The sequence below is a fragment of the Dermacentor silvarum genome, chromosome 7 (genome assembly GCF_013339745.2).
Source record: "Dermacentor silvarum isolate Dsil-2018 chromosome 7, BIME_Dsil_1.4, whole genome shotgun sequence".
Taxonomy (NCBI): Eukaryota; Metazoa; Arthropoda; class Arachnida; order Ixodida; family Ixodidae; genus Dermacentor; species Dermacentor silvarum.
Window position 1 is genome coordinate 3126531 of NC_051160.1, and position 12710 is coordinate 3139240.

Sequence of the window (12710 nt, forward strand, 5' to 3'; positions counted from 1 at the left end):
CCGACCACGGCACCACGACATAACCTCGCGAAGCGTGGCTTCACTCGGAAATGAGTCACCGCTGATCCACCAAGCATCTACCTTTCTTGTTACCAGTTTGTTTGATTTGCTCCGGCCCACCTTTACAGCCAAAGCTTACTGCGAACTCGGAGACAGACTTACGAACCGAACGCAGTGCGCTGTCGCAACCTGTCTGGCTCGCCAGGACGACACGTGGCCAGGAGACACGTCTTGCACCTAGCTTCATAACGGTGTCTAAGAACTCCGGACGCTAGCCTAATTATGCAGCGTGTTGTGGCCGCTTCTCATGCGAATGCAGCTACCACGTGTCACCGTCGCTTCGTGAAAGCCGCCGCCGGGAAATGTGGAAGGACGGTGATCAGAGAGCGAGGAGGGCTGCCACCCACCCTCTCCCCTTATCATCTTTTCTATTATGCACCCAGACAACGCGAGATGCTGCATAGCTCACAAGCACTACATGCCATGCCTGTGTGTGTGTTAGTGCTTTCTGCACAAAAAAGAACACGAAACTGCGACAGCTGCCGCTGCAAGTCTCGCTTCCCCCCCCCCCCCCCCCCCCCCGCCCGCCTAGACTCGAGTTACCAACATCTCTTCTGTGTGTCGGTGTGTACACCTGCCTCACATCGGCTTTCCTAGCCGGTCGCGCTCCAGCCACATCAGAGGGTCGACAAGCTCGAGCAATCAGTGCTCTGATATACCCGTTACTAACGGCTGCGAAATACGCCGCGTCCCCGCTGTTACATATTGCAGAAAGGGAGCGAATGAGTGGGGACCTGCAGAATAGCCGTCACCAGCCCTTTACAGAGAACCGAACGTTATTCTCGCCAGCTACAACGATTCCATCTTTTTTGTCAGGCTGCGGCATGTTTTATTCGTTTTGCTCTTTTTTTTTGCATGTTTTAGTGTTTTTCGTTACGGATTCTCGTCGACAATAGCGGGATTGAGCGGACGAAAGATATACCAGCAGAACCCATCTAATGTGATTAGCATTGAAGTAATGTAGCGACGCACCGTACTGCCAGCGGCAAAGCGCGTCAAGTATGAGGCGTGTATGCCCGCCGGACTCCTATCTCGCGCTTCGTTGATGATGATGATGTTTATATCATGGCATGGCATGTCATGGCATTGATGTTATGTCATACACGTCACCGCATGGCATTCATGTCATGTCATGCGTATCATTGTAGGCATTAAAGTACCCTTTAAACATGACCACGACGACATCACGATGGACGTGATGCCGTCGTTATATGATCGTTATATGATGCCATATACATGGAGGGGAAAATGAGGCTGATGAAGTAGAGAAACGGATAAGTCAAAGGTTCAGACAGGTCACGTGCACTTGACAAAGTATTACTATCGGCCATAACGGTACATAAGCTTGGCTAAGCTGAGGGCTCTGCTGTGCAGGACTTCTGAATACAGGATGTTAGGAACTCAGTCTAGAGCTATAACTGTCGTTCACTGCTGGAAATGGTTAGAGACTAGCACACGAAGGGTTTAGGGATGTGGCGTGAATAGCTGACAAAGAATATACGGGGAGGTGTTTAGTCTCACGAGACACTATATGGCCTGAAAGAATCGTGATGAAACGCGACAGACGGCAATGAAGGTTTGAAAATATTTACAAGGTACTAAGAATTTCTCATTTCAGCACCCAAAAAGCATTCAATTGAGGGGTTCAGATTGAAGGGTGGAAAAATATGGCGATTAGGTCGCGGTTCGAGTAACGTAGCACTGATAAGATTTGATCAGTGAACAAAAAGAAGAAAAAAGATCATTGCGCATGTTTTTGAACTCCTCCTAAAATATTATGCGATGCTCACGCTGCAAACTTACTTAAAACCTCCTGGAAACCTTTCCTATATAGCAGTGTAACAGGGCGACAAGCGTAATATTTAACCTCCCTTGAAACTACCTCGATCCTGTGACTCCTCCAGTGAAAACATTAGCTCAACACTTAGTGTCACACAAGACAAAGCTCTAGCGATTGAGGCTAACAAGATTGATTAAATACATAAACAACTCGGGGTCATTACGGTCAACAAGGAATAAGCATTAGGCGCACGCGCGTCGAACGGTGATAAGAAAGAATTCGTTTAAAGCATCTTTTGTGCCAGAACAAAAGAAGGTCGTGCCAGAGATTGTTCAAGAGGTCCCCTATGATGAATAAACCATTAGCTAGCAAAACAAATTGCGAATAACACGCCGTTCACTAGGAGTAGGGAAGGCATCGACGCATAATGAATGACCCAAGAGCATCGTTTGTGCGCATAATAAGTGCTGAGCTGTGATTTATTGCAAGCGGCAAGAAGTTATTGTGATTAAGTGACGTCACTTATTCATCGCTGGGCCAAAGAAATAACACTCTCCCCAAGCATCCGCCCTTCCCTGCTCCCACGATGCGACTGATTCTGATTACACGCTCGTCGCCTCTCCTTAACAATTGTCGCACTCATGTGGAAGCTATGCAGCCGATTGGGAGCACGATCAAGCGAATTCACGTGTCCCTTGGCAGGACTGTCGGTTTCCTCAGTCTTAACTGCCAAAGCACGCCTCATGGCCTCCACCACAATTCGAAATTTTCGCTGCAAGTTGATTCTCATCGACAAGCGACCTGCTGTCGAATGGCAGAGAACCCTTTGCTTGAACTGATTGATTGGGACGTTTAACTTGCACACTCATTTTGATACTCACGTCTGGGATACAGTTCAGATCGTTCTCGCGAAAATCGAGGCAAACATACTTTGCCGCGAAGACCCTCTTGTTCGTGGTGCCGAAATTGGTGCTGCTCTTGCGCCGCACAGCCAGCTTACGCTGTGACTGTGCTGCGTGTGCCGCGCAGGCCTGTGACGCTTTCGTATTGCTTTCTCTTGCCCAACAATGCTTTCTCGCCACAAATAAGCTGCTGAAGCCAGGCCATCTGCGTCCTATATGACAAGGCTATTGCTAGAGGAGCGCAAACGAATGTCGGAAGTAGGCAGGCGCTCGTCTTGTCTACTTCGTGTATGTCTGTGTATGTGTGTTATTTTGCACTCTTCTTGTAATAGCTATGTTCAACCAGCTAGCCCAACAACAGTTTCGACGCACCGCTAAAGGGTCACCTATACATATGTCAGACACTCAGACATGACTAGGATTTATTTATTTATTTATTTATTTATTTATTTATTTATTTATTTATTTATTTATTTATTTATTTATTTATTTATTTATTTATTTATTTATTTATTTATTTATTTATTTATTTATTTATTTATTTATTTATTTATTTATTGCTACCAGCCCTTGGCAGGCCCAGGCAGGAACGGTCAAGCACAATGAAATAAATAAATAAAAAGATGACTATTTAGCGCACAGTGACATGAACAAAAGTACTTGCACGCCAATTGAATTATGACAGCACAACATTCAAGTCCCCAGTGCTGTTTAATAAATTTGGGGGCAGATTTACACTTAAATTGTGAACTTCTTTTTTTGTTCCTCTACTGTTCGATGTTTAATTGCTTGTTCATTTATCGAATCTGTGTTATACAAAGCGCGCGCTCTTCTTCGGGACAGATCCAGAAAGAGGAAATGCATGGGGAGCAGAAAACTGAAACACACGCACGACACTTGCTGGCTGCTGCCGCCGCCGCTGCCATGTGCGAAAATGAAGATGCAGGAGTGTGTTCAGCGATGGGTGGAATATGCGACTGCCGCCGCGTTGTTAGATTGTCAGCAACCAAATGCGACACGAGGCAACGTCACTACAAAACTAATATGCAAATGAGTGCCTTTAGTTATTGTCACCCCCCTCCCCCAACCACAGATGGGTATGGTAAAGCACCGAGCGTTTGCAATGCGCGGTGGTCGACATCGAGTGTCGAACCAGGAGATTAGGGAATCATTAGGGAATCGGAAGGGTGGCGCAAACCTGCCAAATAAATCGCCAGGAGATCATAGGGATGCAGCTACAGGTTGAGGAATGCAGGAACAGGTGCGTTGGCATCGGAAGCAGTCCTTACGGCTGCACTGGTGGACAGCACAGCAGTCTTTGCGAAAATACGTACAGAACCCCGAATTGTCACGACTTCTGGTGCATGCGTTCGAGCCACGAAAAATTTTTATTTCAAGGAGGCTTCGGTGCCAGCACATGATCCATGCTTGATATCAATGATTAATGCACCTATCTTCTAAATTCCAGGCAGGTTGCATCAGCAGAGTGGTGACGCGCATATAGAATTATATAACAGAATTTTGGCGGAACACAACTCCGCATTGCGCAGGAAACCGCACCAGCTGCTCTTGCCGTGCCAAGAAACTGCCGCGCCACAGGGGAGGCGGAGCAAGGAAATAAATTAAGAAAGATCGATCGGCCGAGTGCACGTCACATCTGCAGCACGCACTAAACGAAGGAACCCTTTCGCTGCAGTACGAATGCCTCCCATAGACGCGGCTCCAGTCATCCGACTGCTTGCGCAAACCGCTGTGCGGACGAAGGGCCGCGTGTGGCGAGTTGGACGGTTTCGATTGTCTTACGCAACGACTGGTTATGAAAACAGGAGCCGCGTTCAGGTCAGGACGTGTGCGGGAAACGTGATATTCGGAAAGCAACAAAACTAGGACAGATCGAATTGTTGCAGCCGTGTAGGCAAGAAAAATGCAGACGTAGAAGGATGGCTCCAGAAAATTAACCCGAGACAAAAAGGCCTTAGTGGAATTGCATACTTCGGGTTATGCCAGAGAACACATGGAAACGCTGACGTCTGGCTGAACGGATATTGTCCACTCCAGATGCTTCCGAGGGGGCTTCACATAGTGTATAATAGAACATTGAACGGTGCCCTCGGGTCGCTGCCGCCGCGGTGTTTCAGTGGCTATGGTGATCTACTGCTTAACATGAACTCATTTGTTCGATTTCCTTCCACTGCTGCTGGCATTCTTATGAAAGGCAGAAAGTAAAAAAATTGTTTGCGTACTTAGATGTACGTTAAAGAGGTTCGGTAGTCAAATTGAGTACGAAACTCTTATAAGCAGCTCCTTTCGTATATCCTGTGTTGCTATGAAGCAGACGACCCGAGCCTACGCCAGTATGGTGGTGCCATCTAGGTAAGGCGCCTGCAAGCGCAGCGTGCGCAGGCGCAGACGACGAGATGCGATTCAGACGAGGCGCGAAATCATTGCGATCCCGAGCTGCCCGAGCCTCCGCCAGTATGGTGGCGCCATCTAGTTAAGGTGCCTGCAAACCCAGCGTGCCCGACTTGTAAGTTGCAGTTGTAAGGCTTGATCGGGCTCAGCAGACTGCTGTGCAGAGAGCATTACAAGCCGCAGCTCACCGTCGACGCCGGGCGGACAGTTCAGATCGTTCTCGTAAAAACGAGGCGAAGAGACTTAGCCGCGAAGACCCTGTTGTGCGTAGTGCCGAAATTGGATCTACTCTTGAGCCACATCCACCAGCCCACGCTGTGACTGTGCTGCGTGTGCCGCGCAGGCCTGTGACTTTTTTGACTTGCCCATATTCTAGGATAGTTCTTGAATGAAATAATAATAATAAATCACGTCTTCTGTGAATCCAAGCCAGCCGTTCAGAGCCTGCTGTCAAGCCTACGTCACATGACTTACGACCAGTTAGTATCTGAGATCCAGGAGGCTCAGCGTCATGCTCCTAAAAAGAGCTACAACGTCGTTTTTCAGTCGTTTCCGATTCACTGCGGCATCATCGGCTTGATGACGGATTCTCTATATCTGCCCACGATAGTGCTCAGACCGTTCGGATACCATTAGAAAGGATAACTTATAAGAAGGAGAAAGAGAAAAGGCTAGATGAAAGGTAGGGAGATTGGCTAGTACTGAGTCCGATTGGCCATCCTTACCTGGAAGAAGCGTAAAGGAGAGGGAAAAAATTGGTGTGGTGTAGCTTTGGTTAACCCTGGTTGATAGCGAAAGCTTCACTGCCCTGGCTAGGCCCATTGTCGATCTGTGGCCGAGGTGTGGTTCCGCAATGATATACAGACATGTTTGCAATGAATACAGTGTTTATTCATCATTTTTATGCCTATGAAGACACTGCGGTGATCAGTAAAGTAGTGAGACTTGGTTGAAACTCGCAGCCGGGCCCAACTCTACTCGGGAAACGGCGGCAATGTCTCCTTTCAGGGCTCCGTAAATGCCTAAATATAGTTCGACGTAGCGTGAACACGCGCACACGTTATGTGACGTTGGCGAGGACAACATCGGCTATAGTTCGACCGATGGTTCGTTGTACTGGCGCCGCCAACCTAACCGGACGCGCGGCCAATGCGCTCCGACGCGCCCGGCGTCTGATGACGCTCGCCCGCGTGCCGATAACGTCGGACTATATATGCGCCTTAATTCTCTCTTGTGGTTCGACCTCTAGCTCCAAAGGTGAAAACTGTTGAGTCGCCGACGGCTGTCCGAGGTAGCGTAATGGAGCTTTCGCTTCAAAAGTAAGAATGCATTCCAATGAGAATGTCAAGTAATTTAATGAATGTCACTTGAGCGTGCAGGCTTTCGCCCTCACCCTCTTTGGCGTATGCTAAAGTAACTGTCAATTTTTGTTTCGCACTTTTAATATTTAGTTTGAGAATATTTAACATAAAAGGCATGCGCTGCCGGTGTTTTGTTTCATAATATTTGTTTGTTGGCTGTCATACTCAAACATCCAAGGAATAAGATTGTAAATAAAGCAAGACAAATTGTGAGCAACGATAACGTCGGACTATAAACGCGCCTTAATGCTCTCTTGTGGTTTGACCTCTAGCTCTCAAGGTGAAAAGTGTTGAGTCGCCGACGGCTGCCCAAGGTAGCGTAATGAAGCTTTCGCTGCAAAAATTGAGAGGAAAGAAGGACAGGAGTTCATGTGCAATGGAGTCACCAACGCAATGAAAACTTTTAGCACTGTGTCAGACACGGTCACTCAGTCCGGTTGCCTTCAAGAATAGCAGCAGCGCCTTTGTGTCCTACTGCAGCTATGGTGTGAGAGGCCAGCGCATACTCATTCTTGATAGGACCTTCTCAGAGTGTCAACCGCAGTGCTTATAGTTGCGAAAAAAAAAAAGAGCAGAATACCTTCTATTCTGCTGCCCGTCCTTCGAAATGAAAGGCTTGCCCTCCGCACCACTCTAAACCAGCTACACGAAATATATTTCTCGTTGAACAAGGGGACCATGATGAGGAACGCGTGCCATACTCCACACTAATCTTGTTTTCCATTTCTGCGGGGCAGCCATCTTTTCGAGTTGGCGAGAAAACACACGAGGCGCTCCAGATGAAAGCGGAAACTAAGACAAAGAGATCGGAGGGATCGTAAGAGCTTCGAGATGGACGGTTATAACCAGACGGGAAACCCTGTTCTTTTCGCGCAGACTCGCTAAGAGGCTGAGAGAAGCAGACGACGTTTTCTGTATATTAACAGACGAAACAGAAGCGATGATGCTTTCGGTAGTGGGGAAACAGGACAATATAAGGACAGAAGAGACACATACGTTGTATGGACGCCCTACCAACAGCATGACAATGGTCGTCGTAGAAGAGGCTCAACTCCTGTTGGGGAAGGGTTCTCTTTACGACCTCCTCGACCTGCGGTGTTTTACTGCTCTAAGCGCAAAACAGGCGACAAGGAAGCGACTGCATCATCACTGCGGATGGTATGTGGGAAATAAAAAGTGGCCTCGCTTAACCGGACAAAGCGAAGGAATAGTCATAGAAGAGCGTAGGCAGCATAACTGCCTGTATAGGTAAGCATCGTAAGAATAATGGTTGTGTACTCGTAGTCTGAAACTGAATGGAGTGAAACTGAATGGAGTTTTTTTTTTTTTTTTTTTTTTGCTTCTCTGTTGGATACGGAACTGTGTGTAGCCAGGGTCGTGCAATATGTGACCGTCTAGATTGCCTTTCGTTGTCATCCTCACTTGGTTCTTGCTAGTAATTTTTTTGTATTTATTTCACTTACTTAGGAATTAACTCTTCAATTAAAAGTGACGTATATTGTGTGCATGTAGTTTCTTTTTTGTCTCTTATATCTTTCATTTTACCCAGCATCATTTTTTTTAAATCTCTCCCGCACTTCAGCATTAGGAAGCACCGTAGTCCGCTCACGGCGTGAGGTCGTCGCCGCGCCATTGTATTGAATTTGTTTCCATTCCAGTTTGCACAATGATTTCACTAACAAAGGCCTACGCGGCATCGTAGAAGCAATATAAAAATAGATGTCATGGAAGTGCGACAGCGAGAGATGATTCCCCTTAAGGCAAGACCATTCCACATCCCTGGAATACTAACATTACGTAAAGAAGTTTGGAAGCTCCCTTGAGGAAGCGCGCTTGACATTTTCGCGTGCGTGACCAGTCTGTAAATGCCCCAAATCTCAGGAAAGGTCTCGGTATGAGGAACCTAAACGACCGAGAAAAGTAAGAAGGACGAGCTAAGTTCAAAGGACTAGCAAATAGTTCAGGTCAGTATGACCATAAGCCGGTGCGTTGGTGTTGCCTAAGCTTACCGTGCTGTTCGTGCACAGGAAGTCGCAGCGCTGCAAAAACTGAAATGGCGAGAAAAAAAAACGAACAGATTGGAGAAATCGTCCGTCCCGGGTCTCCTCTCTTAAACGTTCACTTCGGCGTATACGCTCACGTTCGCCACAATATTATACACCAGGGTGTCCCAACTCTCATGCACCAAGATTTGAAAATATGCAAATGCCGCGCGTAGCTGAACAGAACCAAGGTAATGTTGTTTCCCGTCACGAGGAGATACTCCGATTAGTTGTTTGCATTCTGCCTAAATACCTAATTAGCCCTAATTAATGAATGAATTTCTAAAATATTATAATTAGATGAAAAGTGGCAATGAGAAAATTGTAGACGAACATGAAAAACACCTGATACAGCTTTCTGTTGCTCAATATGTGCTACATAAAAGTGTTTTTCCGAGCGTGAAAGAAACCCGCGAATTCACGCAAAATTTACGCGCGACTGGCCGCTCGAGGCACTTTGCGTGTATTCGCGAGCTACGAGTACTTTCACGCTCGAAAAAACACTTTTATGTAGCACGTATTGAAGAACAGAAAGCTGTATGGGGTGTTTTAACAACGGAGCTGTTTAAGCCGGATATTGGCCCGTATAGCGTAGACCAGAAACTGCGCCCGGCGGCGACGTCACCCCGCGTTGCCTAGGAACAACCACTTGGCACAGCTGCGCCTCGCTTCGCCGCCGCTCCGCACCATCGCGCCGAGCTGCTACGACCGTGCACGTGCTCCGTCTAGCCATGACGTCACTTCGCGCCTAGACATGTCAACGCTTCGCTAGGCCGCGTCTTGAAGCGCGTCGTGCGGCCAAGCGGGAATCTGCGCGTCGGCGGCAAGCCGATCCGGAATACCGTGCCGGAGCTGCAGCCGAGAAGAGATGTCGTCGAGTCGAAGATCCTGAGTTTCGAGAACGAGAACGCGAGAGTCTGCGTTTGAGTATCCAGCGTCGTCGGGATAGCGACCCAGGCTGTAGCTTGTTGGTCACAAGCTCCGCTGTTTGCTCCAGCCTTCCACCACAAGTGCAAGCTGCGCTCATTTTTTTTTTTTTTTTTTTTGTGATATATGTGGGGAACTGTTTGCAAGAGAGTTGCGTTTGCTCTCTATATATGGAAATGAGGAAATAGATGCTTAATTCTGCAGCTATTCAGGGAGCACGGCGCAGAACGCGCGTTTGCTCTCCGACGTGCGTTCGCTCCCCGTGAAAGCGCGCGTCCCTCGCGCCCTTTCACTCGCACATACAGCGTCCGGAGCGCGCCGACGATTTCATCGCCGTTCACGTCATACGGAACCTCACGGCGACGGCGACGACGACGGTGACGCCGACGGCAGAAATCTGCTTTGGGGTGTCCATATAATTTCTATCGCAATAAAACGTTCTTGCCGAGGCGGGATTCGAACCCGCGTAACCACGGTTCCAAGGCGAGCATCGTAACCACAAGGCTATACAGCCACATGCATTTATACGAACCGTATGATTGTGTTCGTCCACAGCTGGCGCGTTCGCACGCTCGTGCTCTGCGAGGTGAAGAGGTTTTGCGCGCTATGAGAGCGAGAGAGAGAGAGACGCATTCATGGAGCGGGTCTGCTGGAACGCGTTGTCGGTGTTGCAAGCTGCGCTATGCAACGCGCAGTTGCGGCCCTAAGTCCGAGACGCGCGAAAAGGAATTATCATCATCATGAGTAATAAGATGAAAGGTTGGCGCGCACTTCCGGAAAATGCTGAGCTACAATCGCCCAGCTTCGCTGTTTCAAGCATTGCGCGGCCGAGTGAAACGTTAAGCGTTTTTTTGTTTTTCTTTTACCTTTCTTTTGCTCAGTGCCGGCTTGTTATATCATATTTATTATATTCTTGTTCTATCAGAAAATTAGTAACGGGTGCCAACATCTCCTAAATATGATGTATTAAAAACACACACAATGAAGTAATTATCTCACCAGTCAATTAATTAATTAATTAATTAATTAATGAACACATAATGAGAAAACAGGATGCACTTTAGTGAACGAAAGACCATCGAAAAGGCTCGCGAAACGAAGAGAGAGAAGGAAGGAACGAAGAGAGAGAAGGAAGGAAGAGGAGATTAACCAGAACATTAATTCCGGTTTGCTGCCTTGCATTGCGGAAAGATGGAGAAAAATACGAAGAAAACACACAGAGAAGCACAGAGCCCGGACACCATCATAACTGTAACAGCAAATAGCGCAAAAACGACGGAATCACATGGTAGGTTTCCGAAGAACAAGCGCTCGTTTTTCGTACCCTCCCATGTAATTGTGTTTATTGCGCTACTTTCTATTGCAATATTTCACTAGACGATCATAATCGTTGGCAGTACAGAAACACAGTTAGTCCTAAAACCGTTTGTGCTTCTAAATAATGTATACAGTACCTTCATCGCACTGTGCTGCGGCGGCTGGTAATGTCGGCATTGCAAAACAGTTTGTTCCGAATGTAATCTGTCGCCTGTGCGAGCTATAGTGTAGTTCAGAACACTGTAGGACAGTAGTGTAGGACAGTCAGCAAAGAATATGTTTAACGGTGTCTTCTAGAAGGCGAAATTTTCTGGATGACCAATCGAGGCAGTTTATCAACAACCTGCCACGGGGCCTTCTCAGTGAAATTTACACAGTCGTACAGTTAGAAACTCTGTAAAGGTGAACAAACACGCGAAATGATGGATCCCCAGCAAATTGAATGAAAATAAAAGAGTTTAATGAGTGCGCAAATACTTATCTGGCGCTACAATATTCGAGATTATACAGCACGACCACAAAGACAACAGCAAGGTGTAAGCTTTAGGCGTCAATGGAAGAACAATTATTCGCTTGATTCAATACAAACGTTTCCAGGTCTGCCTCCTTTTTTACTCACGTTGATGAAAATAACCCCCGAAATTTTAAACTACTGATTACCTTTCTCCAGCAGGGCTCATTAGCAGCCAGCGCCTCGGGTGGAACTCGGGTTGCCAAGAAGGGGCTTTCTCTTTTAAGAACTAAACTTTGAGGCATTAAATGGCCGTGGCCATCGCCCTTTATTTAGCCTAGCGCTAATTTTGCACAGGATCTTATGGCTAAAAACGGAGGTACTTCCTCATGGCTTTCAGAAGTGCCAAATTGAGCGTCTAAAACAAAACTGCCAGTGTAAAATTCGAAGCCTGGTCAGTGACCCTTTCTATAACTCCACGTGCCTCCCTGCAGGGCATCGGATCTGCATTAACGGAAATTGCTTCGAGATTAAAGAGCCTGATTTAAAAAGAGTAATTTCCAATTACGCTTCTCACCTTCCGTCATCATCCGCCTCATTTGCTGTCTTTTTTTTTTACTTATTCCTTTCCAGTGGACACAATTGTGAAGTTCTGATGCCGTCAAAAAAATAACATAAACGAAAAATATGTAGATTCAATGCACATGTTGGAATGTATGGGAAGTGAAGTTTTAGTAAGGTGGTTAATTAAATGTTTTACAACTAACGCTGATGCGTACAATATTGTTTACTTTCCTTCTATAGAACGTGTAACCTCTTAAAATGTTTCTTTTCATCCACCACAAGGGTCAAAACCTTATTGTTAGGCAATTCTATTATGCCCTACATCGCTCACAAGGTATGCCCAAATGCAAACTCCGAGTGAGGCGGGTGCACAGTGTTAGACGTATACGCAACGATGTCACGAGAAGGAATGTGATGTGGGATTCTGGTCGAGGAAATAATTGGGATAGCAGCTAGTGCACGCAGCAGAGAAAAGTTCGACACGAACCAAGCAACATTTAGGGATTCTGTACATCTTGTGTCACAGTGGGACATACACACTCTGGAGTATTCACCAAGGGCGCAAACACCAGTGTATCAAATGGCTAAACAACGTTTTTTTTTAAATACAATGTAAATCAAATAATCTGGGAAAGATAATTATCCATTCTAATAGCGATTCGATGTGCTGGCCACCGCAGCCGCATTTCGATGGGGGCGAAATGCAGATAACACCCGTGTACTTAGATTTAGGTGCACGTTAAAGAACACCCGGGGGTCCAAATTAATCCGGAGTCCCCCACTACGGTGTGTCCTCATTATCATATGGTGGTTTCGGCACGTAAAACCCTATAACTTATTTTTTAAATCTTTTTTTTTTTGGTGTGCTTTGTGATACCTGTGAGCCGACATAAT